This window comes from Rhinatrema bivittatum, chromosome 3, assembly GCF_901001135.1.
Source record: "Rhinatrema bivittatum chromosome 3, aRhiBiv1.1, whole genome shotgun sequence".
Lineage (NCBI taxonomy): Eukaryota > Metazoa > Chordata > Amphibia > Gymnophiona > Rhinatrematidae > Rhinatrema > Rhinatrema bivittatum.
The window spans coordinates 464,005,749-464,032,511 of NC_042617.1; positions in this window are offsets into that span (position 1 = coordinate 464,005,749).

Consider the following 26,763-nt stretch of genomic DNA (forward strand, 5'->3'; position numbering starts at 1 on the left):
TGCTCCCACCCAATTCTGACGCAATTTAAGATGTTCCCCCTCTGTTAGATGGGTTTCTTGAAGAAAGGCAACATCCGTAGATTTCCTCTTTAAAACTTGCAAAATTTTAGACCGTTTAATGGGAGAATGGATACCGCATACATTCCATGATATTAACTTAGGATCGTAATTAACCATTATCAAAAACCAGATGTAATAGCATAGCATAGTATACCAAATTGGAATGAGGGGATGGCCGTCCCAGCAAGAACCATCCCCCCCACACACGTCCCTCTTCACCTTGTGGACCATGAAGCTTTTGAAAACCGGATTGTAAACCCCAAATCATGGAAGATGGATTTTGAGAACTCCCAACTATCCACCCCACGTCTCTCCCCCCCCTCGCCCACCCACCCATCCCCACCCCCCCTTTCTAGACCCCGAATCAAAGTCCCCATCCTATCCTTAGGACTATAATTAACCCCCCTAACGGAGATCACTCGAGACGCTTAGGCTCCTCCCAGCACCAGCCAACCCCACCCCCAGTGTGTGAGAAAAGTAAAGCTTCTCATCCGTGATGTTTGTTTCGTTCAGTTTCCTTTGTGTTTTGGGTTTTTTTTTTTTTTTTTCTTTTTTTGTTTGTTTTATTTTAATATATTTTTTTTGTGTTTTCTTTTTTCTCTTCCCCCCCTCCACTTTTTTTTTTTTTTTTGTTTTTTCCCCCTGCCTCCTCCCTTCGTGGTTTATTCCCAAAGAAGCGATTAAACCCCCACCCTGATCCCCAGCCCGGGCAGAACAATATACCCAACCCCAATCGAAGCGTCTCCCGTCACACCTAAAACACACAAGGAGCCAGAAGGGCCCCTTCGTCATGGGCATTGAGACACAACATTCTATATCAGCCCAGAACTGGACCATATCAACAGATAACTGACAACTGCGTAGGAGAAGGGGGACATAGAAGCAAGAAAAGAAAGGGAAAAAAAAAAAAAAATCCCGCTCCATGACTAGGATGCCTCCCTTTTATATTGTGTTGGTCCCCCTTCTTGTGTTGTCCGCCGCATAAAACAAAGGGAGCCAGCCAATCTCAATCCGGAGCTGTAAAAGGGAAGAAAACAAGGGAAAAACAATTTTGCCAGCCAAATCCCAGTAACCGGGCCACATGAGAAAAAAGGTCCCACTCTGTTACCAGCATTTCTCCTTTTTTCACTTTTCCTGTGCTCCCTCCTTCTGGCCACCGCCGCGTAAAGCAAAAGGAGCCAACATATCTCAATCCTTGGCTGTAAAAAGGAAGAAAACGTGAGAGAGAGAAAAAAAAAACACACACAAACAAAAAAAAAAAAAACGGGACTTGCAAATCAAATCCCAATAACTAGGCCATTCGCCACATTAAGCAGCCAACAAAACTGCGATGCATCCTCCCGCAGGCTTGATCACGTCGCAACCCGAAGCATCAGGGTCCCGTGAATCTGCAAAACTTTAAGGCTGTTCCCCTTCAGGGGTCGCCGACCCAGCGAGAGAAGCGATGTAGTCCTTAAGGCCCGCTGCCTCCGTGAACCATCGAGGTCCAGTAGGAGTGGTGACTCGCACTTTAGCAGGATACACCAGAACCGCACGCTGCCCAAGATTGTGTAATTGAGCGCAAAAAGGGGAGAGAGCTCTGCGCTGCGCTGATAATGCTGCCGAAAAGTCCTGGAAGACTAAAATCTTTTTCCCCTCGTAAGTGAGAGTCTTTCCCCCTCGAACCGCTTGCATGATCGCCTCTTTGTGGAAAAAATTAAGAATTTTTGCAATAGTTACCCGAGGCTTGTCTTGCTGCGCTCTCCTCTGGCCTAAGCGATGCGCTCTTTCTACTCTCAGGGGCCCTCGTGACACCGGGATTTGTAGCTCGCGGTTTAGCCAGGCTTCCAGAGTCACCGCCAGATCTCGGTCCCCCAGCTCCTCCGGTATCCCGACGAAGCATAGATTTGACCGGCGAGACCTGTTTTCCAGGTCTTCAAGCCGGTTCGTGTGCTGAGCGAGTAGCGCTTGCAGATTGGTGACGTCAGAGCGCACGGCCTGTAGGCCATCTTCTGCCTCCGATACCCGGTGTTCCATGTCCTGAAATCGGTGTTCGTAGCCCGAAATAGATGAGGTCAGTTCTATCAATTGATTAGACAATTTTTTAAACTCCGGTTCGAGCGCTGTGACCACCGCTGTTTTTATATCTGCCCAGTTCGTAGGCACGGGCGAACCCGGCAGGCAGGCCTCATCCTCGGACAGCCCCTCCATAGGCCTCACTTTTTCGCGATCGCGATCCTTGTCCTTCTCCTTTTTTGAGGTGCGGGTGGACATCTTGGCAGGCTCAATCTAGTCCTGAGAAAATATCAGTGAGGGTGAGCTGAAATTCAGCGGACTGAACACGCTGGGATGGATGGGGATGAGGTTAATCGGCGCAGCAAGGAGCCAGCAGAGGAAGGCTATATCCGTTCCCCTGCACAGTGTCACGTGATCTCTGGCCAATTTTAAAATTTGCTTGTGTAAATGAAATTAACCAGTTTACCAATTAGTCCACCAGTTCACCCAGTCCTTCTTCAGGTCATTGAGTCCTTCCTGTTTCTTCAGCCTGAACTCCCCCCAGTTCATCCAGACCTCCCAACCAGTCAGTATTACATACTAAACACATTTAATGTCATTTAAACCAGATAATTAGCAGATGTAAAAATACACGAGTAAGTTAGCAAACATCTGCATGTCTTTTAAAAAAGCAACTTACACATGTAAGTATTGGACCATCCCAAGAACAACCCTGCACCAACCATTTTTTACACACGTATATGTTCACATGAAAGTGAAAATACTTTTACAAAATCTGGAATATGGGAGTAGAGGCTACTTACGTGCATAAATGATCATTTTTACACACATAACATTTTGAAAATTCAACTTAAAGTGTTGACTTAGGCTCTTAAAGCTGTTCTACTAGGATATCATTCTTTAGATGGCATATTTATTTTACTAGAGGGTTCTGAGGAGGAGGTGGTAGACATGTATGAAGTATATTTACATTGAAATGCTAAAGCCAACATTAAAAAAACATTGAACATCAATAGGAATAATTAGTTCATAAGTATATATGGGTTATTGACTGAAAAAGTTGCAAGGTTTGTTACATCCAAAAAATCATCAGTAGAATAGTATTTCAAAGACATTAACGCTTGTTATGTATTTAATGTGGTATTCCATGTTTGATTCCTTACATGCTTTTTATACATAGACCAATTATTACATCATTTTAACTTCTATCTATATCAGCCGCAGACACCTCTAGTATAGAAGATTCTAGGGATCTGCATTTGTTTATTTTCATTGTTGGCGGTTTATGTGTTTAAGTTCTGTGCACATAAAATTAGATTTTATGCATTTAGGTACAATTTACCTGCAAAATCAATTTTATGTATGTGAAACAGCATTTTTAAACTCTGAAAACAAAGGAATGAAAGAAAAAATATGCCAATGAAAATAAAGAACCAACTGAATAACTGAACAGAAATCTTTTCTGCGCACATCCCTAGAAGATTCAGCAAAATATCATATAGGACTGGGATATACAAGGCAGTAAGCATTTGAGAGAGAGAGAGAATGAGAAAGTAAGGCAAAGGAATGCAAAGGAACCATTCATTTCAAAAAATGGATATTCATTTTACAAGTCAGTTGCAAGGGAAGGGGAAAATTTGTTGCAGTAGTTGGAAAATTCCTGACAGATGTGTAAGAATACTTGTTATGGATAAATAGATAAATGAAATCATTTTTCTCTACAGTCCTTTTCTCTGAATGATGTCACTGCCAACAGACTCCATCTGAGGAACAACATGAAACAAATGGACTGCTGCCTGCAAGCCCCTGTTTTTTTTTCCTTGCAGTACTTTTGTGCTATGGATCTGTTCGTACATTTCTATCTTCTCTTACTGAGTAATTTTATACCATTAATTTCCTGCTACGTAATTTGAGCTGAGACGTTACAAAAAGTGTATTGTAATTACTGAAAAACTATAATTATGCCAGTTTGCAAACAGAGCTGTTTTGTTAAACCTCTTTAATCAAAGACTGACAATATCGCTTTACAGTGCAGTAATCATTGAAATGTGTTATATAAGGTGTCAGATGCAAGGTGAATATACCCTGGTTAATTTTCTCTGTTTAAACATAAATAAAAATGAATACCTGCTTTTATCAGATTGTCTACAATCAAGACAGTGTTGTCCCTTTCAACTGACTGCCAATTCACAGTTATGCTGCCAATTTTATGCCAAGCCAGAAATAATTGCAAACTTCCAAACCGACTCTAATAAGCAATACATCAGCTTGCCACAGCTTGCTGCCAATACCTAATTTACCCATAGGTTGTGAAAACATCAGTGCTGTGTTTAAGGGGCCAGCAAGGCACACACCAATAAAGTGAAGCAGGCTGTTTCTCCTCATTGTAAAACTATGAGGCAATTAATAGGAACATCTGTGTTTGGCATTATTTATAATCAACACCTTTGCTGCACTTTTGATTTTCTTGATGTTTTTACTAACATGAGAAAAATGACAAAAACTACAGTAGTAATGCTTCAAGAAGTACTCCCAGTGGACTGCATTCAACCAGATTCTTAACTGAGAAATATTTCAGACATAGGGATATGTATTTAAGGGTACATTTTTCAATGACTGTAGTCACTGTTTATGCAGGTAGAACTAGAGTTAATGGACTGAATTTTCAAATGGTTTTGCTCATAAAAATAGTGTATAAGTGTGTATCATAGTGTGTACACATATTTATACTATTTTATAACCTCTGAGGGTATGCATAATTGTTTTTTTCATGTATATTTTACCAAGCTAAGAAAATGGGGTGGTCGGGGCATTCCAGAAGTACGCTTGGGAAGCACTATTTTTAAGCAAATACATTAGGCAACTTGCTTGTACACTTTAATACCTGCTAATTGACTCGAGCAAGTGAAATTAGACATCTGTTGCCTGCAGTTTTTGGGTGGAAGGAATGGTTGAAATGGTGGGAGCTCAGGGTGAAGTGCTAGAAGGACTGGGTGAACTGGTGAAGGTATCGGCGAACTGGTGATTCCAAGCACTAATGCAAGTTAACATTTTCAAAACAGCCTACATGCATATTTTATAAAATACCTGCCTCCATGTTTATTTCTGAGTGGGTTTTTTTTTTTTTTTGCAGTGTTGCAATGATTTCATATATAAAATATACATATGGATGTTTCCAAAATGGGTAAAGAAAGTATGCAATTTATCATTTTGAAATATACAACCATGTTTTCAGAACAGAAATATGTAATTTTTTAATAAACTGTGCAGCTCTTGCTGCATAGTTTATAAAATACTAGCATTCATTTCTGTATATCACTTATGAAACATCATGTGCGGCGATGTTTTCGCCATTCGTGAAGTTTTCCCACTGCACGATGATTCTTTCAGAATTTTATCAGAGAGAGAGAGAGAGAGCCTTACTATAGTGCCTATGCCCTACATAGGTATTTTAACCCCTATAGGAGGGCCACCTACTAACTCGGGGTGGGGATTAGGTATGAGCGTCGGGGGTTGGGGGCCACTTTCGCATTCCACATGAGACCTACGGACAGAACAGTGGTCTCTAGTGCAGATTTGCTGGCTGTCGGAGTGAGGACGCTCACTCCAAGAAGTGGTTTGGGCAACGTTCTCTCTACCTAGCTTGATGGACACTCTACCTGGGCAACAACATGCTAGGTGGAGAGAATGTTGGCCAAATCTCCGCATTCCACATGAGACCTACGGACTGAACAGTGGTCTCTAGTGCAGATTTGCTGGCCGTCGGAGTGAGGACGCTCACTCCAAGCGGAGATTTGGCCAACATTCTCTCCACCTAGCATGTTGTTGCCCAGGTAGAGTGTCCATCAAGCTAGGTAGAGAGAACGTTGCCCAAACCACTTCTTGGAGTGAGCGTCCTCACTCCGACAGCCAGCAAATCTGCACTAGAGACCACTGTTCTGTCCGTAGGTCTCATGTGGAATGCGAAAGTGGCCCCCAACCCCCGACGCTCATACCTAATCCCCACCCCGAGTTAGTAGGTGGCCCTCCTATAGGGGTTAAAATACCTATGTAGGGCATAGGCACTATAGTAAGTCTCTCTCTCTCTCTCTCTCTCTCTCTCTCTCTCTCTCTCTCTCTCTCTCTCTCTCTCTCTCTCTCTCTCTCTCTCTCTCTCTCTCTCTCTCTCTCATGGTGGTAATCCTTTTCAGGCCTATAACGCGAGGTTGGAGTTGTAGTTATTCGCCGCGCTAACACTGCGGCTGTTTCGCCGCACACGATACACAGGTTCCCGCTTTACATATGCCCCACCCCGACTCCGCCCCCTGTATACCAAATGACTAATTTGCATTCGCAAATCGCGTTAACAGCTATTAACGCGATTTGCGAATTTATCGCACGTGGTAAAGTGCTTGGAAAATGAGGCCCTTAGCCGGATAAACTTATCTGCTAACTTTGAAGATATATATTCAATACTGCAGTTGTACTATTGATTACAGCCGGTTATCTTAAAGTTAGCCAGGTAACTCTGAATATCTGAAATAGCTGGATAACTTATATTTTGTTAATCTGCCCTGTACATTGAATGTGGAAGTGGAGGAATATAAAATTGTTTTAAATAAATAAATTATTCTAAGCAAATAAATAAGAAGGCAGATAGATAGATAGATAAATAAATAAATAAATAAATAAATAAATATGGCTAACATTACTCCTCCCTGAAAACCCCCCAGAATGCCCTTAAGTTATCTGATTACACTTTGGCCAGATAATAAGATATCCATCTATAATTTAGCCAGATAAGTGCCTCTGAATATGGATAGATCTCAGAGTGTCTAAATCAGTCATATGGAGATAAGTGATTTACCGCTACCTGAAAGCATACATGATCAATTCCATAATGTGCAGATAATTGGCCACCTAAAAAAAGAAGCAATTTGAAGAAAGGAGGGTGGGATTAGATATATGGATATAGCTTACATTTTCAAAGGTATGTGCAATTGAATATAAATGGCATCTGCTATTGCACTTAACTTTACACACCCATTTTTTGTCTTGTAAATAAATCTCTTGTGGGGCTCAGATATATGTTGAGGGACTTGCAGACTGGAGACTGACTGCCAAGAATTCTCATAAGGTCCATTGTTTTTCCAGGAGATAAGATACTGAAATGCTTTCAGACTCTTCAAGAATCTAAAATCTCCTGGACCTTGAATTGAGTGTCTTTCTCCATAGCATCTTCAGTGGTGTGGAGACTCTGTCTGCCCAGCCAAGAGAGAATTGCAAGTTTCAACAGAGAGATGTGGAACAAGTCTCTATGATTCCATAAGGATGCTGGTAATTTGAGATTGTAATTCACCAGACCCAGTTGTCACTCAGTGGGATATGGTATGCTTTTAGTGCTGAGCCAAACCAGGTTTCATCGATGACGTTTCTTGTCTGTGTTTTTATTGAAACACTCCACTGGTTGCTCTAGGTGCGGTGTGTATTCTGCCAAAGCTCCTGGGCAAGGTTAGCTGTTGGGCAAGGAACAGAAATTGAACAGATCTTGGTGTTTTGGATGGTGCCCGAACATTATGTAAAGGGGTAATGACTCTGTGGAAATTTTCATGTGGTTATTATTGCAGAATTTGGCCCATGGGAGGAAGGATGCCTGGTTATTCTTCCATTAGTTCACATAAGCTCATAGAAAAGCCTTGATAGTCTGATTTACTCGCTAAGTTTGTCCATTGCTCTGAGGATATAGGCCGAGATGAAATCCAATGTAATCCCACATTCCTGCACAATCCTTTCCAGTACTGGGCCATGAGCTGAACTCCTCGGTCTGAGGGGATATGAATGGGAAGATATGCAAATGGAAGATATGTTGTACAAAGAGTTTAGTCATCTCAGGCATGGATGGGAGGCCATGGAGGGGCGTGAAATGAGCCATTTTAGAAAATCTATCAACTACCACCCACATGGTATTGTTGCCACCAGAGAGGGGAAGTTCAATGGCCAAAGGGGTCCAGGGTTTCTTGGAGGCTGGCAGCAGCTGTAACAGCCTGCTAGATTGAACTTGCACACTTTTATTCATGGCACATGTGAGACAGGACTCTACATAATGCTTTATGGTGGTATTCATCTAGAGCTACCAGTAGTGTCATATGATTAATTCCAAGGTTTGGGTAATACCAGGAGGGAGTCATGAGCCCACTGAAGAACCTTTTATCAAAGGCAACAGGGAACCATGTTTTTCCCTGGAGGACCTATGAATGTGGCAGCAACCACAATTTTTGTAGGGTCAATAATATGTTGTGGGAATTCCAGCAAGCCTTCAATGTTGAAAGGAGTGAGAGAGGGCATCAGCTCAGCAGTTCTTCTCAGCAGGGCAGTACTGCACTTCAAAATCAAACCAACTAAAAAACAATGACCAGCACTCTTGCCAGGGGTTCAGTTTCTGCATCTTGCGCTAGATGTTCAAGGTTGTTGTGATAAGTATAGATAGTTACTAAGTGCTTGGCTCCTTCCAGCAAGTGTTGCCATTCTTCCAAGGCTAACTTGACCACTAATAGCTCATGATCTGGAGAATATTTCTTTGAAAAGTAGGAGTAGATCATAAATGTATCATCATGGTAATGCTGCAAGAGGACAGCACCTAACCTGAAGGTAGATGCATCTACATACAGTGTGAATGACTTGAGCAATCTGGGTGGTTTAGGCATGGATCCAGAGTGAATTCCTTTTCCAGACACTGGAAAACTTGTATAGGGTCCCTGGTCCAGGTTTTGGTGGTTGAGTCTTTCTTAGTCAGGGCTGTGAGAGGGGCTGCCAAGGAAGAGTAACCATGAATAAATTGCCTATAATAATATGTGAACTCCAGGAAGCCCTGCAGTTCCTTGAGGCCCAGAGGTCAGGGCCACTCCAATATGGCCTTTAATATATCTGGGTCCATATGGAAGCCTTGGTGAGAGATAATATATCCCAAGAAGGGAAGCACTTCCTGTTTGAAAGTACACTTTTTTAACTTGGCATAGAAGTGGTGCTCCCTGAGCTTCTGGAGGATCTATTTTACATGATGGCCATCCAGTGCTCCTACCATGTGACAGGGGCCGGCCAATGGCACGGATTCCCTGTCACATGGTAAGGGCAAAGGGCCATTGGTGCCATTTTTATTAACGCAGCCGATGGCCCGAGAGCGGGAGATCGCTCCCCGTGCCCCCACTGGACCACCAGGTAATTTTAAAACGGTTTTTGGGGGTTCGGGAGGGCGGGGGAGGGTTTTTTTGTTATAGGATCGGGCGCAGCTGGTAACAAAAAAAAAAATCGAGCCGGACGATAAAAATTTTAAGATTTTGAATTGGAACCAGAACCGATCAGATTCTGGTTCCGATTCACATCTCTATTCTGGAATACAGCAGGGGCATTAAAAAGCCCAAATGGCATGACTAAATATTCGTAGTGGCCATTTCTAGAATTGAATGCCATTTTCTATTCATCTCCCTTGCAAACTCATATGAGATTGAACATGCCCTTAAGTCCAGCTTGGTGAAGATACTCGCCCCTGCAGGCAACCAAATAACTGAGATGAGTAACAATGGATATTGTTTTTTGGTGATGGCATTAAAGCCCCTGTATCGATAAGGGGCCTGAGGGATCCATCTTTTTAGCCAATGAAAAATAAGACCACCCTAGCTGGGGAGGGGGACAGCTAGATGAAACCTCTTTCCAGGTTTTCTTTTATATAGTGGGATATGGTCACAGTTTCCAGAACCGATGGGGGTATACTCTATCCCATGGAGTAATCTTCCCTGGCAGGAGCTCTATGACACAATCATAGGACCTGTGTGGGGGCAGAGTTTCTGCTTGCTGCTTATCAAATACATCTGCATAGGCAGCATACTGGGGTAGTAGACCTAGTATAGTTTTGGCCACAGTCAAGGCAGGTGGTGGTACATGTGGAACCCCAGTGTGCCAAATGCAGGATGGCCCATTCAATATGAGGTTGGTGCTGCTGAAGCCAAGGCAGGCCCAGAAAGATGTGATTGATGGCTCTGGATATTACATGAAAGGAGATTATCTCCTTATGTTTTAGGTTTGCCTGCCTTCTAGCCATTACTCCCTACTAGTAACATTTGTATTGTGGATAAACAGATGGACAAACCAAAACACAAATGTAAACCGTCACTACATTGTCATGATACCTCTTTTTCCCAGTCCTTCCACTCTCCATGCGCTTGTGCAAATCCAAAATAAAACCAAGGTATTCATTCCAGTTCTCTCACTTATTTTTTTTGCACTCATATAGTACAGCACACAAAGCACCCAATTCAGAGGTAGTGTTAAGGTTCAATAAAATCCCCAAATCTGCCAGTGTATCAAGGGATAGTAATGCTGCCTGATGCTATTTGAGAATCCACATCAGGTAATGTTGCTCATAACTCTAAGGTTCACTAACAGTGGAACTAGCCTAACCCCATGATACTCACACCAGGATTGTTCATCCTATACCTCATCAAGAGGACTCCCAATAAATTAGGTGGCATTTCCCTCCCTGGAGCTTCCAAATCTCTACAGGGATCTGGGTTCTCTAAGACAGAATTCTGGAGAGGGCGATATTGCCTATGGCTTGAGGAAATGCCACGTTTCCACACCTCCAACCATCCATCCAGAACCTCCCTAGCAGGTACCCTTCACTGCCCAACACTCAAACCACACACCATACATTTGCAAGGCAAAGGGCATTCTCCATCGCTGGCCCTACCCTCTGGAACTCCCTACCCACCAATCTACGTCTAGAGCCTTCCCTCCGTAATTTCAAAAAAGGAATCAAAACATGGCTGTTCAAACAGGCCTACCCCGATTCGAACCAAACCTAGTCTAACCCTTACCTACCTCTCCACCTCTCTCCCTCAGCTAGCCATCCGCCCCTTTTCCCGTTTTCCCTCCACGCCCCCTGCCCTCCTCCCCGTCTAGCATTCGACCACTGCGTCCACTTAAGATAGTACACTGTATAAGATTGCTCTGATCTATCCATTGCTATTTTCAATGGCGTTTTTGTAATTATTAGTTTGTATATATTGTAATTTTGCTTATACTCTTTCTGATATTGTAATCACTTATAGCAGCTTCTTACCATATAATTGTTCCTTTAATTTTCCATCGCTTGCTTTTTCCTTCTTTACTCTTCTTCCCTCTCCTTCTAGCCTTCTCCCCTTCCCCCCTCCCTGTTCAATGTAATTTCTCCAACTTTATTGTTAATTGTAAACCGGCATGATGTTCCACATGAATGTCGGTGTATAAAACCTCATAAATAAATAAAAATAAATAAATAAACAACCCCTACCAACCAGAACTCTAACACTGCGATAACCTACTAATGAGAACACATAATATTCCAATCGAAAATCCATACTTTCTAAATTGAACTTTCTCTCAACCAAATCAACTAAGACCTCCCCTCAGGGTAAACATAAACTCTAACAACTCCATAATGTTATTTCTCATTAAATGAGCAGGTTTTTTATGTTGCTTTTATTATATACGGTATATTATATACGGTATATTATATATACGGTATGTTATATATTATATATTATATTTTATTATATTATATAAATTTATTATATACGGTATATTACCTTGTTACTCTTTTTATCACATTGTTAATTTTCTATCGCTTTCCTTACTTCCAAGTTACTTTATGTCCCTGTTTTATTGTAACTGCTATTTCTTCTTATATCACATGTTAATGTTCTAAGTTTTTCTCCTCTTGTCACACCCTGTTAATTGTAAACCGACATGATGCGACTCCCATCGCGAATGCCGGTATATAAAAAATTAAAATAAATAAATAAATAAATACTGTTTCAATAACGTTATCTGTTATAATGTTAAGATAATAAGTCACTTTTGTTTTTACAATGTTATAATGTTATAATTTTTAAAACAATACTTCACTGTAGTTTTACAATGTTACAATGTAAAGATAATATGACCTGTTGTCATACTATCTCACAAGTTATTGTGTAAACCGATGTGATACTCATGTTTGAATGTTGGTATATAAGAACAAATAAATAAAATAAATAAAATAGATATATCATTTTAAAAACTGTGTTCATTCATTATAGTAATGAAAAAGTAAGCTATTAGTTTTATTCAAAACTTGCTCATAAAAATGTAGTTTTGGTGGTATTATTATCTTTTAAAAAATTTCTTGCCAGCATCCCCAGAGTGGGAAAAAAATTGTAATTTGGCCCCTCACGTGAAAAAGTGGGACAGCCCACCCTGTTTTAAACAATTTAAGCTATAGTAAGAGTTTAAGTGGCTTATACTGTGAAAGGAAGTTTAAGGAGGATGAAGAAATGAGAGCTATTTTTAGCTTTTGATACTTGTATTGAAAATTATATGCAGACTTTACCATTATGTGAACTATTATAAAAACCCCTACCTATGTCCATCCTAATTGCAGAAATTAATGGCCTGCAGAAACAGCTAAATCTTTAGTTGTTTTGATAATGCTTAAATAAGTTTGAAGTATGGATATTATCTATAAAGGTTTCTTGATGACATCTGCCAAATATATTTATTTATTATTTAATTAACTTATATACTACATATAAAGTAAAAATACAATGAAAGCAGTTCACAACATATCATTCATAATTTAAAATGACAACAAAATACAGATTAAAATATGAAACCATCATAAAAATAAAAATAACATAAAATGAAATAAATATAAAATAAAGTAAAACTAAAATCTTTTGGGGACCATACTCATCAGCTGAAAGGCTAGATATGTTAGTCGGATACACCTATCAGGCTAACTTAATTGGGATATTCAGTGGTGCTGCCATGCTGCTGAATATACCCAGCTATCTTAAAAGTTATTCAGATAGATATATCCGGCTAACTTTAAACCTGCCTACAGCATAGCCAGAATTAGCCAGTTAGGCTCACTGGCTAAATCCACTCCTCCCTGTAACACCTACTGCCCGACCAAGGAACACCCTGACATATCTGGCTAAATTCTAGCTATATAAAGAGTTATCTGGATAGACATTAGCCAGATAGGTTGATGAATATCATGGCTAAGCCATTTAGACAGATAACTTTTCACTTATCCGTCTAAATGGCTTTTGAATATCTTCCCCAAAATAACTACATAACTCCTAAACAAAAACCATTACTTACTCATAATATACCCAGCTACAAACCACCTCACTTATGGAAAAAAAAAGTATCTTCACTTGTTTCCGAAATTTCAGAAGATTCAATTCTGCTCTAGCATACCCTAGCATTGCATTCCAAACCTGAAGATCTACCTGTGAGAAAGCTTGCTCTGCATACCGCTTCATTTGTAACATTGGGGCCAATGCTGCCATCAAAAGTATCCCTGTGATGACCTATATTCCTGACTTGGCCTATATCATATAAGCCTATCCCATAGGTATTTAGAACCATTGCCCCTCAATCAAAACACAATGGTCAGCATCTTAAATTTAGCTCTCTCAATAATTGATTGCTAGTCAAGTTTTGCAAGAAGAGGATCTTTCATTCTTAGGGGGGTTATTTTCCAAGCCGCATTATGGCCTTTTCACACATGAAAAACACCTTCGAAAACCAACATAATGCATGGTGTGATGCTAATTTGGAAAAGGGGGAGGAGTTCTGTCCAGGTGGGCTGGCTTCACAAACTGTGAAGCCATATCATACAGTTTTAACACCGGAAATAACTACACCTTTTTCATTTGTGTTAAGCTGTGCAATATGGCTATATCACAAATAGCATTGAGAGAGAGCGAGAGAGAGAGAGAGAGAGAGAGAGAGAGAGAGAGAGAGAGAGAGAGAGAGAGAGAGAGAGAGCGCACACCTAGCTATAAGGCCCTTATAGTAGTTAGGTATTTATACCTCTATATGAGGCCCACCTAGTTACTCGAGGTGAGGTTTAGCTTTATATTAGCCAGGTAGAGAGTCCATCAAACTAGGTTGAGAGAATTAGAAAACAATATCTAGCTACACTTCACACCCCCTCACCTAAGCTCACTAAACTCCGCACCACAAACGAAAGGGCCCTATCCCTAGCAGGTCCGCTTCTTTGGAACAAGCTACCTACCTCCCTCCGCCAAGAAACTTGCCCAAAAATATTCAGGCAAAACCTGAAGACCTGGTTCTTCAAACACACCTACACCTAATATTCACACATTCACCCTCACCCCACCCCCCCCAACTCCCTTCCTCTCCCCTTCCCTCTCCCCCCACCTACTTTCCAACTCCTTTCTACCCCCTCCCTCTACTTAAACCTCCCTTAAAGTGAATTTTATCAGGACAACATATTGTATATAAAATATTTGTTCCCAAACATGTGTATATATACCTCCTCTAAGTGTGGATACCCTCCTATATACCAGAATCTCCCCCGCCCCCCCCCCCCCTTTTAGATAACCTCTTGCTCGTATCCCACTTTGCTAATTTCTACTTGTATAATCTAATCTGTTATTTGTATGTTCTTAATGTTCCTTATTTAATTATGCAATAATTGTAAAGCCTGTTGCTAAGTTCTGTTATATGTAAACCGGCGAGATGTTCCCAACGTTCGTCGGTATATAAAAGTTATTAAATAAATAAATAAAACATTGTACAAATCTCATCTTTGTGTGAGTTTCCTCACTCCAAAGGATATCAAATCTTCATAGGAGTATATTGTTCTTTTCGTACATCTCACTCTGAATGTCAAAGTGGCCCCTAACCTCTACACTACTACCTAAACCTCACCTTGAGTAACTAGGTGGGCCTCATATAGAGGTATAAATACCTAACTACTAGAAAGGCCTTATAGTTAGGGGTTTTTTTTTTTTCTCTCTCTCTCTCTCTCCAGTGGTTGTAGGTTGGAATTGTGGCACTTACTGCAAAGTATAAAAAAGTTATCATATTCTGCAGTAATACCTGTGCTAAGACAGTGCACTTTGCAATAAATAGGTGATTACCATAAAACATGCCCCTATTGCATGCAATAGTTAGATGAATCCTGGCCTTAGATTATTTACCATAATCAATTATGCTGCCATATTTTGTAATAACTGAAGTTTATGGTTTAACCTACCCAACAACCCCACATATAGCACATTGTAAAGTCCAATAATGAGATTACAAAGGCATATTCTACTAATTTTAGAGCTTGAAATCCAGAAAAGGATGCATCTGCCACAATTTCTTTAACTGTAAATAAGCTCACTGTAGCTACTAGCCCAATATAAGGCTCCAAATGAAAGCTAGAATCCAAAACAACCCCCAAACTCCTAACCTTAGAAGAAATGAGAATAACATGGCCATCAACAACAGGTTGGATCATCAGTGCTAACAACCTTACCACATTACTCCCTATGTACCTAAGCTCAGTCTTGATCTTATTCTGAATTAAATGACTCTTCTGGAACCAGTAAGACAGATCTTCCAGACAAGAATTACAAAAAAATAACTTCTTTATCCATTTTATTCCCAATAGGAACTAGGAATTGGATGTTATCAGCATAAACATGGCTGATGACCCACAGTTCCTCCAAAAGCAATGCTAATGGTCTCATAAAAATATTAAATAACAGTGGTGAAAGGCAGGGGCCATGAGGAACCCTCACCTTAATTACACTGGGGAAGAAAAAGCATTACCCACTTGTAGGATCTGTGGCTGATCTTGCAAAAAAAAATAATAAAAAAATAATAATAATAATGCTAACCAAGAATAAACCACCTTTATTAACCTAACCTCCTGTTATCTTTCAAGGAGTATCTGCTGGTCAACCAAGTTGAAAGCACTGGACAAATCCAGTAACATTAAAAAAGCAAATTATCCAGAATCCAAGATACATAAGATAGCATCTCTGATAAAGCACTAGCACTGATTCCATACTGAGTCCTGAGTGAAAACCTAACTGATTATCAACCAACTTCCCCAAGACTCCAGAACATTTGATAACTGGATAGGTATCACGTTCTCAATAAGCTTTTCCAAGAATGGCTAGCCCTCTCTGACATAGGTCTATAACTTTCTCACAATTTAGGATCCTGTTTTGCAGGAAATAGTAAGCTTTTTTTTATACCAACTTTTTTTTTTTATTATTTTATATTTTGTTTTGTCTCTCATGTTATTTATAATAATATCTTCTCCTGTTATTTATATTGATAGTTTCTCTTATTTAGCCTGTTATTTAATTACTAATTACTGCTCTGTGTGCTCTCTTTCGGCCTCCTCTTTCTGTTGTCCCCCCCCCCCCCCCCCCCCCCCCAGCTCCCTGTTTTATATATTTTCCACCTTTGGTTCAATTGTGAACCGGTATGATGTACCCACTAATGCCGGTATAAAAAAAGTTTTTAAATAAATACATTTTTAAATAAATAAACTTGGACTTGTAATACTGCTGTATAACCAGAAGTGCAAGTTTTTAAGAATTGAAAATAAATCCCTAAGTTAAAACTAGAACTACTGAAGAAAGTATTCAATCTCTCCAATCTGGCTCCTTTCCTACATGCAGAAGCAATAAGTACAAGGTATTGCTCAGCAAAGCTGATTGTTTATTTTTCTCCCCTGTTCTCTTTGTCCAAGTGCTTTTATGTTTTATTTTCCTTCCTGTAGAAAGCTCTACAGGTCAGCAAACAAATATTTTTTAATAACACAGGCTTTCTCTGTTACAGCTAATGCAGTTCTGTCTCCCAGATCCATTCTTCAGAGGAAAAGGTTATTTTTTAAACTCTGTTACAGCTGAAATATGTTTTATTGGACCAACATAAGAGTTATTCAAAGATGTTATTGTACATGTACTTTTGGGACAATATAAGAATATTCTTCGGATGGGGCCTCAGAACTCATGTACATAATCATTTTTGGAAAAAGTTTATTTTGATTCAGTAGAAACATTTTTTTTTTCTTCCCACTAGACTAGTGATTACAGTTATGTAGGTTGAAATGCAGGAACAGAAGTAAATCACATTTCTTTTTTCTCTCTCTTGTTTGATTAAGTTTTATGTTTTAAATGTGCATAATCTTGCAGATTGTGTGCCGGAATGTTCAAAGTTAAAATATGGTTCTCCTCTGGGACGGGGTTTGTGCACTTCTGTGCATTACCAAATGTCATCTGTTTCAAGGATTTTTTTTTTTTAAGTTCTACTTCTTGCATGGGCAACAAATGGTTGGATTCATGGGAGGTTTTGCTGCCCAACTCACCAGAGTGAGTGGTGGTGATAATGGAATTTCTTTAGGGGGAGGGGGGTTTGAGTTAAGATTTTGTATCAGATGGTGGCATGTGTGAGAATGTTGATGGGAGGAGAGATGCATAAATACATATGTAGAACAGTTTGGAGGAACATTTTGTGGCCTCTGAAGTGCCGATTTTGCTGAGTTGGGTCTCCAAATGTTTTAGGGCTGGGAACATTTGGCAACATACAAAAGATATAACATGGTCCACCGCAGTGGATTGTAGGGGTGTGCATTCGGATTGACCGCATTAGTAAAACGCAACTCATATTTTTTTTTTACTTAAAAAATTGATTCGACATAAACGATCGGATTTCCCACATATCGAACATAGATATGTTCGATATGTGGGAAATCGCGATTGTTGAGCCAAAATAAAAATTTAAACCCCCTCACCCTCCTTAATCCCCCCCCAGACTTACCACAACTCCCTGGTGATCGAGCGAGGAGTGAGGACGCCATTTCTGCAATCCTTGGCGAGAAGCATGTGACGTTGGCGGCACGTCGAGTGACGCCGGCGTCACGTGATTCCCGGCTCGTTCGCGCCGGACGGCTCGTTCGGCCCAAAAAGAACTTTTGGCCAGCTTGGGGGGTCAGGAGGCCCCCCCAAGCTGGCCAAAAGTTCTTTTTGGGCCGAACGAGCCGTCCGGCGCAAACGAGCCGGGAATCACGTGGCGCCGCGTCACTCAGACGCGACGTCACGTGATTCCCGGCAAGTTCGCGCCGGACGGCTCGTTCGGCCCAAAAAGAACTTTTGGCCAGCTTGAGGGGGTCAGGAGGCCCCCCCGAGCTGGCCAAAAGTTCTTTTTGGGCCGAACGAGCCGTCCGGCGCGAACTCGCCGGGAATCACGTGACGCCGCGTCACTCGACGTGCCGCCAACGTCACATGCTTCTCGCCAAGGATTGCAGAAATGGCGTCCTCACTCCTCGCTCGATCACCAGGGAGTTGTGGTAAGTCTGGGGGGGGGATTAAGGAGGGTGAGGGGGTTTAAATTTTTTTTTTGCACATATGTACATATACTCAACTCATTGGATTTTTTTTATGTCCATATTGGCCGCAAGTGGGACCCCCTTTCGGACATAAAAAATATGAACATAAAATTTTGCTCTGCACATCCCTAGTGGATTGTGAGTTGATTCATTTACTTGTTATGGGAACATGAATTGTATGAGTCAATATTGTTTCTAAAAATGTTGATGGAATAATACATGTACCCATAAAGCGCAATAAACTACTCAACATGTTTAAAAGATTAAATTCTCATGTAGTTATGCTGCAGGAAACTCATCTGCCAGATGAGGAGCATACCAAGTTTAAAAGGGAGTAGATTGGGCAGCACTTTTATTCTTCCTTCTCTAGACGTCAAAGGGGGGGGGGGGGGTGGGGTGGCCTTTTGAATCCACAAGCAACTTCCTTTTCAGTTGGAGAATCAGTTACAGGATGAAGAGGAAAAGTTTTTCATTTTGCTAAGTTCACTTTTTAACTGTAAATTGGCCCTTTGTAATTTGCATGCACCTAATATTTACTTATGGTCCTTCGTTTTCAGTTTAAACCAATTTTCATCCATAAATTCCGGGATGTTTCCAAAAGGGATAATTAATTTTCACCCTAATTTTAGATTGATTAAAGAGCAGCTCCAAAATTGCAGAAGCAGTGTCTCAAGGCCTCCAGCAACAACCTGCAGCATTCCAAGTCCCACCCCCCCCCGCCCAGTGAAAGTGATCACTCTCTAGTGACACTGATATGACACTCTAGACCATGTGCCTGCATCTCCTTCCCACTAAACAGCCAAAGTGCCTGCTTCTTGGTGCCACCAATGCAGAATTTGAAGCAGACTATGCCCATAAGAAGTGTTGCAGTTGTGGACCCAGGGGCTGAGGGGGAGTTGGCGCTACCTGCAAGGAAGAACCCCACAGTTAGCCACCGTTGCTGGCAGGAAGAGCTGGCAGAAGCAGAGGCTCAACTGGAGCTTCACCAATACCAGCACATGTTCCACTTAGGTTGAGCCCTCAGGTGCCGGGGCCAGCTGGTCTTAGGTGGAGGCCTCTGAGGTGATGGAAGTCCAGGCAGGCAGGAAGCACTGCAGGTCAGCATGCTGAGAGGTAAGGAGAAGAACAGACCAGGGTCAAGTTGAGATTAAAGCAAGCGGAGCCCAGCAATGTCAGGGTCCAGGCAGTGGTCAAAGGCAAGCGACAAGGTTGGTGTCCAGGCAGTAGTTGTGGCAGGCAGAGAAGAATCAAGGTTGGTGTCCAGGCTGTGGTTGGTGGCAGGTGTAGAGAAATCAAGGTCGGTGTCAAGGCTGTGGTCAGTGGCAGGCAGAAAGGAATCAAGCAGTGTCAGGGTCCAGTCCAGGGTCAGAGCCAAAAGATCACGCAGACCCCAATTCTTGTACAGAAGAAGTTTGTGAGCAGGCTTACCTAATGCTGCTTCTTCCTCCTTTCCAGCTTCCCTCTGCAATCTTAACTACATGAAGCCAGCAGGTTTCATGAGACTACAGGAGCCCATGCAGTTTCTGTTGCTGAGGAGGGCAAGAAAAGGGGAAAGCTGGAGCAGCTGCCAATAAGGTCTGCTCTCCGATGCTTCCTGCTGGTGGGTGGACATCCTGCAGGCCAGGAGGGAAACAGGAAATGAGACTGCAGCCGTGGCAACTTGCACTCCAGCTTTGGCACACTAGTCTGCTGTGGCACACTGGTTGGGAAATGCTGCTCTAGAGAATACTGCAAAATGTAGTACAATATGAAAGGGAGCTCAGTATTATTATTAACATTTAAGTGCAGAGAAATCATAATAAAATGTTACACCACCATCAAGCCATTAAAAATAAATTTAAACATTTTGTTAATTTCTAATAAACTATTGCTACAAGATGTTTCAGACTTGAATATTGAACCAGATAATGGAGAGGTCCATATCCAGCCACTGTGTGGCTGTGTTTGTTAGCTGGAAATACATAAATGGCTAACTAGCTGTGTATATTCAGTGGTGCTGGCAATGCCACCATATAGCTCATCCAGAGTTAAGAACATGCCATACTTGGTCAGACCAAGGGTCCATCAAGCCCAGCATCCTGTTTCCAACAGTGGCCAATCCAGGCCATAAGAACCTGGCAAGTTCCCAAAAACTAAGTCCATCCCATGCTACTGATGCTAGTAATAGCAGTGGCTATTTTCTAAGTTAACTTAATTAATTGCAGAAGGTAATCTGCTAACTCTGAATATCGGACTAGCTTATGTGGCTAACTCCTCTCCTCCCCAGAGCGCCTTCTGCCCTCCTCCAGAATGGCCCCATCTTATCTGGCTAAATTCTAGCTAGTTACCTGGCTAGAATGTAGCCATTTCCAGCACCACTGATTACTAATCCTGTCACCATCTTTTAAATGATGATTGATTTTTTTTTCTTCTCAATTCCCAAGCAAGCATTTGTCTTAGATAATTTAACAGCTTTTTCAACCTATAAAGTATTTGCATGAGAAAAAGTTCCTTCTAGAATATTGTAATAATCGTCATGGTTAAGTCATGAAAAAATCATAATGAGAACATTTAAGTTGGGGGTTTTTTTCCCAAAAATTGACAAAAGTCTGTCTTAATACAATAAAAAAAAAAATAAGAAAAATAATGATATTTTTTCAGAAGGCTCCAGAAGATCCTAGTAGCTGCTCAGATATCTAGAACTAGCAGCTAATATTTGCCATAAAATTCATCTTATTTATACAGGAGTCCTAGATCATTGCAACAATATCTCTAGCAAGATTCATTGGAAAAAGACTTCTTATTCAGGGTTGCACTAAACTGATGAAAGGAGTATAATTTTGGACCACATCACAAATATATTGAGGTAATACAGCTGCTCTCCCAAAATTTGCTTGCTGATCTTTTAATTATTTATGTTTTTAATGGACTATTATGGAAAACATATTACTTCAAAGACAGTTACTCAAATACCTTTGAAGTACAAATGGAATGCATTTCAAAATCATTTCCATGAACCTTACCAGAGCATTGTACAGAAGATGAACTATCACTGATGGTTCAAAATAAAAGGAGTGAAAAAGAGTTAGTGAAGGACATAGGCATTGTGAATGGCATCAGTAAAAAGGACCAGCTGGTATATTGCCTCAAATATTCAATTTCAGCACTCGAGTTGCAGGTGGAATTTTGTTTATTGAACTACTAGAGATGGCATTAATTTGAAACAAATGTGTAGATTGTAGCAAATGAGGCAATTTTTATTTCCTTTGTGATCCCCTGTAACAAATGGAGGGCACTCTCAAAATTAACAAAAATGTTTGTTTCCATTGTTTATGCTTCCTATTCAAGTCTATGGTCCAAGTAAAACAGCAGCAGCTAGATAACTTCAAGAGAAGGAGAGAAAACTTAGCAACCAAGCAGATTCCAATGACATCATTGTCTGATCAGAAGCAAGGGTGGAAGAAGCAGAGAAGACAGGAAGGAGCACCAGTCAAGGTCAAACATTTTTTTTAACCAGTCTATAACTGGCACCTTTAATCTAATGATGCAGACTTCCTCCCATGTAAGGTTTGAGCAAGTGCAAACTCCATTTTAAGATTTACTTCTCAGGTGGATTTCATAGGGGAAGGTTTTATTTTCTGGAGCTCTCTCTGAGTGAAATGAAATGTTTAAAAAAGGGAAAAGAAAAGACAAAAGAAATTGGGCACAGGAGGGCTTTGTTCTTATATACAGTGGTCACTATGTGAGAAAACAGAGGCATTGAATTGTTATCTCTGTTCACTGGGGAAGGATAGTGGAAAGACACAGTGCACGTGGAAGATATTTGGCTCTATCTCACTCCAGTGTATTGTAGCCTAGTCTTGAGAGCAGCCAGAGCCCTGGGCCTTGTCTGTTTCTTCTTGGAGTTATTGTGTATGTGCAAAAGGAATCAACAGCACATTTACACTGCCTGTGTGTAGGAGAGAGACATTTTTGCATGCTGGGTGGCCTATATTATACTGTAAGTATAGCAGTACACATAGACATAGCCAGCCAGCAGACAGTTTTGTGCCATTGCTAAGCTGGTAACTTTGCTTGGCAGTTTGCTAGGCAGTGCAATACAGGGTGCACTCAGTCTGTTGACTGGTTTGTATGTATAACAATCATTATTAGAATGGTATTGGTGAATATGTGTGTGCATGTATGAGCCTGTGTGCATGTGTTTGTAACTGTGTGAGAACTTGTGTGCCTGAGTGTGTGTACATGTGTATGTCTGTGTGACAAATTGTGTGCCCTTGTGAGAGTCTGTGTGCATGTGTATGTATCTGTATGACAGCTTGTGTGTCTGTATGTGTGTGTGTGTGTGTGTGAATGGGTGACAACTTGTGTGTCTGTGTGAGAGCCTGTGTGCATGTGTATGTGTCTGTGTGAGAGCTTGTGTGTCTGTGTGTGTGAGGAAGAGTGGATGTGTGTATGTGAGAGAGAGATCCTGTGTGTGTGAGTGTGTATTGAAAGCATTGTATCATAGTAACATTGTAACCACATTCAGTCTGCCCAATAATGGCTGAATTTTCAAACATTGGTGTTTACAAAAATCAGGAGATACGCACGTGCCCAGGCTGAGCTCACACTGAGTGCATTTTAAAAATGGCCCAACCACTCACTTATCTCCTGGTATGTGCAGAAGTGCCAGGCTAGTCAAAAAGGATGGGCCAGGGGCAGAGTCTGGGTAGGGCATGGGTGGAGCGGGGTGGTGGCCGGCTGGGACAGTGGCCATTATGCCCTGTCCTGGGGAAGCATGTGCCAGCAGCTGGCCAGTGTGCGAAACTTACTTCACCCACCAAGATAAAGTAAGTTCTACAACAAAAAAATTCTAATAATTAGGGGGGAGTTAGGGGTCAGGGAGGAGAGGGGAAAAGGGAGGGAAAGGGAAATTCCCTCCCAGTATGTTGCTTAATTGGAGTAGACTGGGAGAGAATTGGGGAATGCCTGATTGCATCACTGTGTGGTTTTTACTAAAATTCCCCTTGCATGCGTGAGATGCTACCGTGCACACATGGGCGTGCCAATTTAAAATTGGGCATGCATGTGCATGCAAGTAGCAGATTTTATAACATGCGTGTGATGATGTGTGCACGTCCATATGTGCACACCGAGAACTGTGTGCACGTGGATGCACGTGCGAGTGTTTGAAAATATATAAATATGTTTCTTAACTGCTGCTCTGTGCAGATTACCTCCACATTCCATGCAGGTTACTCCCTAAGCCTTATGTTAAGAGTAGTAATATTTATTATCAAAACCAAGCAATTGTCAAACCCATATCAAAATTACTGCTAGTGACATTTGTAAGGGGTGAATAGTCTTCTTGATAATTCAGACAATGCTTCTTGAATGCATTTTGCTTTTGGATTTCGCTATAGAAGCAGTCCTGTTTTTTTTCCCTAATGTCAGCATTATCAGAACCTTGGACTGTAAAATTCAGGGCCCAACGTTGACTGTCATCTGAATCCAATTCTCCTTTTTGCCCCCACTGTTGAAGCATGTATATTAGAGAGGGAGTGTGAGAAAGAATGAATGTGTTAGCATGTGTGTGTTTCAGTGAGAGAGAGAGAGAAAATAGTTTGTGAGGCCCTGCATCCCCCAATCTATGATAATCTCAGGTTGACTGGAAATCAAAAGATCCCAGGTATGGAGAACAAGAGATTTTTAAATCCATATTAGTTTTAATTATTTGATGTAATTTGATGTTTCTATTGTTTTGAAATATTTTATTGTTTGTTTGGAGAAATATTATTGGATGTTTTATTCATCAGATGTTTTGAAATATTTATTAGTGTTTATGCAAGTTGTTTTTTTAATTTTTAAATGTTCATTAGCTGTTTTGACATTTATTTATTTTTATTAGCATGGTTTTAATATGTTTTATATAATCTTGATTTTATTACTTGAGGTTTTGAGAGGAATGATGATGTTTCTGTTTTTCCATTCTTACACTGCATAATACATTCAGGTTTATGGTCTGCAGTACAGTTTTTGTCGGCATGTTTCTATTCTGTATTTGGTGAGGTTTTTTCTGTATTTTAAAGGTCCAGTTCTTATGTAACCTTAATTCTTCCTGTGAAAATGATGGAACTTATCACTGGCTTTTCTGGGCAATCTAAAAAGTAGTAAAAACAAGTTTAGTGCAGCTCTCAGAGAGAGAGAGAAAAAAGAAAACTCTTTGCCATCCCATAGACAATGCCTTAGTAACACTAGCATATCTCAGTGTCTATGCAAAGCAGCTGGGTGATCAGGTCCACATAGCATCACTAAGGGCCTCATTTTCCAATATCACATTGGTAACGCATTAGGGGGCGTTACCAATGCAAATGAGGCTTCTTTCGTGCAGTGGGGAAACATCGCGTGCGGCGATGTTTTCGCGAAAACATTAGCACCGCACACGATGTTTTCCCAGTGTGCAATGATTATTTCGGTGTTTCATCGCAGAGAGAGAGAGAGAACCTTACTATAGTGCCTATGCCCTATGCCCTAGACAGGTATTTTAATCCCTATGGGAGGGCCACCTATGGGAGGGCCACCTACTAACTCGGGGTGGGGATTAGGTATGAGCGTCGGGGGTTGGGGGCCACTTTCGCATTCCACATGAGACAGTGGTCTCTAGTGAAGATTTGCTGGCCGTCGGAGTGAGGAAACTCACTCCAAGAGGAGATTTGGGCAACGTTCTCTCCACCTAGCTTGTTGTTGCCCAGGTAGAGAGTCCATCAAGCTAGGTGGAGAGAACATTGCCCAAATCTCCTCTTGGAGCCCAACAGCCCAATGGCATGGAGGGAGAGATCGTTCGTGGGACCCCGCTGGACCACCAGGGACTTTTAGTAAGTCTTGGGGAGGGATCGGGATGGTGGGGGGGGGGGGTGTACGAAAGTAAAATTTAAGGGTTTGGGGTGGATTTTTTTCCCGATTCATGTTTTATTTTTTATTCGTTTTTCCTGTTCCGGGTTCAGGTTTCAGTTTCGTTTTTGGCAAAAAACGATCCATGGGAAAACAAATTTTCCCACAAAGCGCCCGAACCGAAACCTGACCCGAGCCAGAAAAACAAAGCTCATCTCTAATATATATAAGCCTACAACTTTCAAATATACATGTAATATTTTGCTCTCACTTGACTGCTACATGGTAGGTGTAAATTACGTGGGTATTTTTGGTAGGCTTATTTTGCAGATGTAAGTGGTTTTCCTTTGAAAATTGGCTTCAGTGGACATGGCTTAAATGTGCCCAGGAAAAATTGCCCTCCACCCAAGACATTTACCTATTTTTGAAGCGATAAAACAGAACTCTTGTAAGTAAGGTGGAGTATATTGTCAACGCTGTATGCTTTAATTCAGCTGGCCTTGTCTCCATGGAAACATTTGCTGAGAAAAATACCCTGTGGCTACTGAACAGTTGTTTTGATCATGGAAAAATAGCACATCCCAGAAAATAAAGCATTTTTTCCTTAACCTTGCATTTGTTATGTTTCTTGCAGCATCAGAAGTATAATGCTTTTATTCCATTTTCAGTAATTTCTTTTTTTTTTTTTTTTAAAGAATAAACATACCAAGCTGTAGCATCAGAAGAAAAGCATATTTACAATCCATAGTGAAGCTTGACAATGGAATTTCATAAGTAACCTCAAGTCTTTAAAATGTAATCCGTGCTGCTAATTTGGCATTTCATGAGATAAAATGCAGCACAAGTCCTGTGAATGATTAATGAAAGAAACATCCCAAAAGGAAATAATTACATCTGTATGAATTCCTCATGCTTGAATTATAGTGTATAGTAAATTAAAAAAAAATGAAATAAACTCTGGGCCACCAAGATATAGTGACAACAAACCATGAAGCTGAAAAATATAATGGTGCACAATCACAACAAAGGAGAAATCAAATCTGCAAGAATTATTTTAATTGCACCGCTCATTTGTTTGAAAACCAACATATGTCAAAAAGAACAACAGTCCAGTATCTTGAGAATAACTTAACAAGCTTCAAAGAACAATTGGTTTATTTGTTATCCTTAAATGAGACAGAAAACAAATCACAAAGATAAGGATGTCTATATTCAGAAAACTGGTGAGCAGACTAGTTAGCCGGCTAAAATTAACTGGATAACTTGTGATGGATATTCAGCAGGTACAGTCTCCCACTACATCTATTCATCTAAATGTAATACCCCCACCCTCTTGGACAGGGGTTATCTTCCCAGCCCTGGAAAGCACTGGACACCCTCAACAACTAGTGTGGGGAAAGGTCTCTCTGAGTCACATGAAATGGGGGCAGGATCTCCTACAAGACCAAACTGGGCAAAGGTTATCTAAAACATTAAAGCAATGTCCCCACCAGTATTGTGTTCTAAAGAGAAAGAAGTTTACTTAGAAAAAGGTTAACCAGGTTTCACCTAATACAAAGTAAAGTTCACAGCAAAAATTAATAAACAGTCCAGATCAAAATAAGCAAAACAATTCGCTACTCCTCCAAGTTACATCTTCAGATTTCAGATCTTGTACT